The sequence below is a fragment of the Perognathus longimembris genome, chromosome 15, assembly GCF_023159225.1.
Source record: "Perognathus longimembris pacificus isolate PPM17 chromosome 15, ASM2315922v1, whole genome shotgun sequence".
NCBI classification, from domain to species: domain Eukaryota; kingdom Metazoa; phylum Chordata; class Mammalia; order Rodentia; family Heteromyidae; genus Perognathus; species Perognathus longimembris.
In genome coordinates this window covers 55,728,304-55,733,794 of record NC_063175.1, presented here as the reverse complement: position 1 = coordinate 55,733,794, position 5,491 = coordinate 55,728,304, and the positions used below count along the sequence as shown (strand labels likewise).

Genomic DNA, 5,491 nt, shown 5'->3' with positions numbered 1-5,491 from the left:
CAGGTGAACTTGATGTTGAGATTTTACCACCCGTGGGTCAAGCCTGAGCAACATCTGCAGTGTGCATTCAAACTCGCCCAGAATTCCCGTGCTCCCAAATTATCTCTCCATCTATACGCTCTTTCCCTTCTGCTGGGCCCTGACTTAATCCAGACCTTGATAGCTGGAATATCACGTCACATACACTCTCTCTCTCTCTCTCTCTCTCTCTCTCTCTCTCTCTCTCAGATACAAATGCTTAATTAGCATGTACTAGGGGTTTCGTTGTAATAGTTCTCTCTATACATACAATGTAATTTGATCAAGTTCACCTCATCTGTTACTTTCCCTCATTCACTTCCTCTTATGTAAATCATTTCAACAAGCTTTATTAATGTGTTTTCATGCATGTGTACAAATATTTGAATTATATGCTATTTCCTTTTACCCGCTTGCCTCCTGGTTCTCACAAAGCAGTCCTGCTTTTAAACGTTCTCATCAGTCATGTACAAAGCCCAGTTTCTGCCTGTGAGAGGCCACATGTGATTTTTGTCATTCCAAGTCTATCTTATTTCGCTTGCCGTGATAACTTTCCACTCCACCCATTTTCCTGCAAATGTAGTATTTTAGCTGATTGGTTCTAACTATCATAGAAAACTTATAGAGGAAGGAAGAATCAGAATTATTAATGTTGCTGCCTGAGGCTCGGAGAAAAATCAAGAAAAGAATAGTATTTGAATGCTTTTGCCAGGTAAGCTTTAGTGAACGCGAGTCCCATGGCAGCTAGTGAGACTTGAAGGTTGGTGCTCTGGGGACCCCCTCACCACGAATGTTCCTACCACCATGTGGGCTGGCCTTGTGTAAACATAACAAGTCTTAGAAGCACAAGAGTCTAACAGTGAGATAGACATGTGGCAATGTTAGGATGACTGGAGGTATCTTAATCCACAAAAATCTTCTGAGCCTGCTGACAGCTAAGAAGCCTCCTGCGTGTTGAAGACGTCTGTTGGTTAGCTCAGATATCGCATAGTCCTTTTCACTGGTGGTTCTTAAAGACTTCTAGGGATAGGAGATACAGGAGGTGACCATTACAGGGATAAGGTCGCATGAGCATGGCCGGGTTGCCTTAGGGGAAAACTGTCCTTGAGTCAGCTGCTTGAGCAAATATCTGAGCCTGTGCACACTGTGTCCTGTGGATATGGTCCTCAGGGCATTCGATGTTCTGGTTATCTTACATTTCCAGGAAGCTTCTGGTTGCTTTTCTTCTTCCTTTTACGCCCACTGTGCTGTTCTAAAAGGTTATTTGCTGGTGTATCCAGGCAGGCTGGAAGTGTTGCTCAAGTGGTAGAGGACCACTTGAGTGAGAGCATGGGGCCCTGAGTTCAAGCCCTGGTAGTGGCAATAAATGAATGGATAGACAGACACATAGATAGATGGATGATTGATAGATAGACACATAGGTAGATGATAGACAGACAGACAGATAGATAGATAGATAGATAGATAGATAGATAGATAGATAGATAGATAGACAGATGATAGGCACACAGATAGATAGACACATAGATAGATAGATAGATAGATAGATAGATAGATAGATAGATAGTGCTTTGCTTAGTGCAGTATTAGGCCATTCCAGGCTTCAGATTATAGACCATGAAAAAATATTTCCTCATGACCTAGTCTCTGAAATTTAAAAGATTCAGCATTTCCAGCTAATACAATCAGAATAGGATTATTCTTCATCCAGATACAGCCAAGTATAGAGTTTAGCAATGTGAAGAAATTGCCTTAAACTCCTCTCAAGTAAAATGAATTGTGAAAAGTTAAGTTCATTTTATTGTTCTTTTACTATCTCTATTATGATACTTCCTTTGAAATCTCAATGATCATTCCTGGATTTTATTTCTGTGTAACAGACTATAATTATTGCCCACAGGACAAAAAGCTGGATTTTGGAAGGCATGAAAATTGTGTTCATTATTATTTTAAATCCTGTTCTCAATTGCATTATTTTTCCCTTCTCAATATTCACTCAAAATAAAGAGGTACCACAATATTAAATCCCTGCTTCCTTGCAGACTTAATTTAATTTTATTTACTTGGCAGACACAGTTTATAAAGCTGATTTCAAATGAAATAATTTGTAAGTAATCAAGTTTGATTAAAATCTGCCTTGTGATTGTGCCTGGTTGCTAAACCAAGACACGTTATGAGAGCTTCACAGAGCAGTTGTTATTTTAAATCTCTCCAGTGTCACTTTGTTGTCAATATGCCCCTCATGGAAAGTTGAGCTGCTAATGGCTTATATCCTAACTCATCGGTGCTTTGTAGATTTATCTCAATGCTTCATTTTTTTAAAAAAAATGCTTACCTCATTTTAATAATTGGTTAGACAAAATTTCAAAGGTGCTAAATGTGTTGGCTTGGGGTATACCAGTGCAGGAAATAGTATTCTCTTTTTACTTGGATTTTTTTTTTTAGCAGATAATATACCATATTCTCTCTCAAATCAAGACTGTCCTGGAGTTAAAGATATCGTGTGCACCTGTAATCCTAGCACTCTGGGTAGAGTGAAAAGGTCGAAGAGGGCTATGCAGGCCAAGGCTCCAGAGTGAGACTTGGGAAAAAGATGTGCCATGTACTTACCTTATACATTTCCACAGGTTAAAAAATTCTCTGGATTCTGATGAGAACTTGCAGTGATTCAGCAATCAAAAAAATCCAGAGAATCATGTGCTCACTTCGGCAGCACATATACTAAAATTGGAACGATACAGAGAAGATTAGCATGGTCCCTGCACAAGGATGACACGCAAATTCATGAAAAAAATCCAGAGAATCATGAGGGGATATTTCAAAAATCCCATCTTCTAGTAAACCCAAATAGTGTAGAGGAAATTGAGTAAGTTTCCAGCATTATATGATCAACTAAAATTGAGCAAACAGGATATAACCTAAATAAAACTATTACATCTAAATAAAACTAAAACAATCAAACAAATCAAAACAGTAGTAGAGAGACTCATCATAAAGAAAAGCCCTGGACTGGATGGTTTGATGACAGAGTTCTATCTGACCTTTAAAAAAGATCTGACATCAATGTTTCTTAAATTATTCTGTAATATAGAAATGAAATGAACTCTACTCAACTCATCATATGAGATCACTGTTCAGTAGTAAGGCCACAAAGAAATAGAAAATTATATACCAATCTCTCTGATGAATATACATAAAAGATTCTTCAACTAAAAAGTCAGAAATGGAATGCAACATAAAATTCAGAAGGCCAACTATCATAGCCAAGTTAGGTTCATTCCATGGACGAAAGGTTGGGTCAGCATATATAAATCAATTACTATAACACATCAAATAAACAAAATAAAGGGAAAATTATATTATTATACCAAAGGATACTGGAAAATCCTCTGACCAAATTCAAAATCCCTCAAAGAAACTAGGAATAGAAATAACCTATCATACACATTAAGGATATATGAAACCCCTACACAATATTTTCTAAAATAAGTGAAACTGAAACAATTTTTCTAAATCAGCACTGAGATTATTTTACTTTCCACATTCCTACACTTTATAGGGCTAGAATTCTTAGCCATTGCAATAAACCAAGAAAAAGAAATACAAACCTTGCACATAAGGTAGGAAAAAAAAGTCCAGTATCTCTAATGTAGATGATATAAATCTAGAGATATAAATCAAAGGATCCAGAATACCCTTTGACCTGATAAGCACTTTTGACTAATGGTAGCAGGGCACCGGTGGGTTACACCTGCCATCCTCTCTACTCGGGATCCTGAGATCTAAAGGCAGTTTGAAGGCAATCAGACAAAGTCCATGAAACTCTGACCTCTACTATACCCAGCATATAAGGAGAGCTAGAGGCAGGCTGTAGTGACATACTGTCAATTAAATTGAAACAGAAAAGGTATGAGTTACCTAAAAGATCACAAAGTAGTATGTGTGTGTGTGTGTGACTAATGAAAAAATTCTAAAAGTTTTCAACAAATGAAAATAAAAATTATCAAAATTTGTGAGGTAAAGCAGTGGTTGAAGGGGAATTAATCCTAGTGAATGCATTTATTATGAAAAAAGAATCCAATATCAACAGCATTGACTTCCATCATAAATAAGGAATACAACAATTTACAACTGAAACAAAGAAAGGAAACAAAAAAAACATTATGAAAGATATATTTTTGAACATAAAAATTCAACTATGAAACCAGCAGCCTGCCTATTCAAGAAAAAGTGAAAAGATCAGTATCTAGTACTATATAATATATATTCTGAATATCAGAATGAGAAACTTTTTACATTGACAAACATGAGGAGCTAGTAAACTATTCTGAAACTTTTAAGCCTTCATATTTGATACTTTATAGAAGTGGCACCAATGTCAGAGAAGAATAAGGGAGTATTTTCTACCTTATCTAGGAGGCCATTACTATCTTGCTATCCAAACCAGATAAATACAGCACAAGAAATACAAACTACTAATCACTATGTCTCATAAGCATATACAGAAATCCTCAGGGACATTGTGGAAAAAAACAATGCAGTATTATTTGGAGAATAAACCATACACTAGTACACTAATCTGACTCAATGTTGAAAAGCGGTTAGGCACTCCATGATGAAAATAGCCCAGTAAATAAACCATCATAGTAAGAAATAAAGACATGAGACCCAAATCCAACATTCATGCGTGTTTTTTTAGAAATAGCTTTTGGCACAGTAGGGATGAAGATAACTTTGGCAGAGTCATTACACAAATGAAATGTAACAGATAAATAAATAGGTAAGTATATGGAAAAGCACTCAACTCCACATTTCATCAGGAAATTGCAAAGTGAAATGAAGTGAGACCAATATATCTAGTGGAATGGATTAAATAGAAATTTCCAACAGTACAAAATGTCAGTGAGGGTTTGTGTTGGTGGGAATCTCGGTCGGTGTGGGGAGAAAGTTGCAGTGGCCGGGAGACAGAATCTTCCCACTCTTGCTCGGAAGGAACAAGTGGTTCAACCACTCTGGAAAAGGGCTTCTGAGTTTACACAAAATCTACAGCTGAAAACTTCCAGCAGTTCTGTTTCAGAAAACTGCAAATAAACAACACGTTCTTCTGGGACCTCGAGTGAGTAGGGGGAAAATTGTATATTCATTCAAGTGACTATTATGCAATAATTAAATAAAATGCTTTTGTTATTGCTGCAGGTTCCTCTAAAGGCTATGGATCAAAGGCTTGGTAGCTAGCCTGAGAAGAGGTAAGGCATAGTGCAGAGAAATGACATAAATGAAGTGTTGGTGCAAGAAAATCAAGTAATTGGAGGTATTCCCTGGAGACGTGTGACATTATCATTTGACAAAACTGATAAATGTTCACAGCACAAAAAATGAACCATAACAGAAGCAATTACAAAACCCTACCACAAAAGAATTTAGATTCTGATAAGATTAATACAATTGAGCCACAAATTTATAAAGGCACTTC

The 5,491-nt window shown here is 36.7% G+C and overlaps 1 non-coding gene across 1 annotated transcript; it reads left to right on the top strand.

Moving 5' to 3' along the window:
* Positions 1 to 2,715: 2,715 nt before the first annotated feature.
* LOC125364315 lies at positions 2,716 to 2,822 on the top strand. The gene has a single exon (XR_007213476.1). It is a non-coding gene; the product is annotated as a U6 spliceosomal RNA (small nuclear RNA).
* The last annotated feature ends 2,669 nt before the right edge of the window (positions 2,823 to 5,491 follow it).